General features: G+C 43.3%; 1 protein-coding gene across 1 annotated transcript in view; it reads right to left on the bottom strand.

Annotated features, from left to right (window-relative positions):
• ZC2HC1C (zinc finger C2HC-type containing 1C) overlaps positions 1 to 418 on the bottom strand; it is a 14219-nt gene that overhangs the window by 10720 nt on the left and 3081 nt on the right. The window lies entirely within an intron of this gene.

Genomic DNA, 418 nt, shown 5'->3' with positions numbered 1-418 from the left:
GAAAGGCCCAGCCAGTGGTATGTCAGTTAAGGCAGCTGAATCCCACATGGTCAACCATGTGGTTCAAGTCCCAGACCTAATAGCTTGAAAAGCACACTGGGTACATGTATGTGCGTGCCCAAGATCCCAAAAGGAGAATGGAGGAGAAAGGATTACAGTGTAGCCATTCCCGACCCCCCCACAGGGGGTGCTTTCTCTCTCTCTCTCTCTCTCTCTCTCTCTCACACACACACACACACACACACACAAACACCATAGCCAGAAAATGAGTAGATCAAGTTAAAGGCATGGTATAGATCCTAGCCTTGGGAGGCAACAGAGTCTACTCAAAAATGGAAGAGTTCTCTCCATGTGGTGAAATCCTGCATTTTTTTCTTTAGATTTTTTTTTTTTTTTTTTTTTTTTTTTTTTTTTAACA

This window comes from Tupaia chinensis, unplaced genomic scaffold, assembly GCF_000334495.1.
Source record: "Tupaia chinensis unplaced genomic scaffold, TupChi_1.0 Scaffold148607_1, whole genome shotgun sequence".
In the NCBI taxonomy this organism is placed as follows: domain Eukaryota; kingdom Metazoa; phylum Chordata; class Mammalia; order Scandentia; family Tupaiidae; genus Tupaia; species Tupaia belangeri.
Note: the sequence above shows the minus strand (reverse complement) of the source record. Positions and strands in the feature narration are given on the sequence as shown.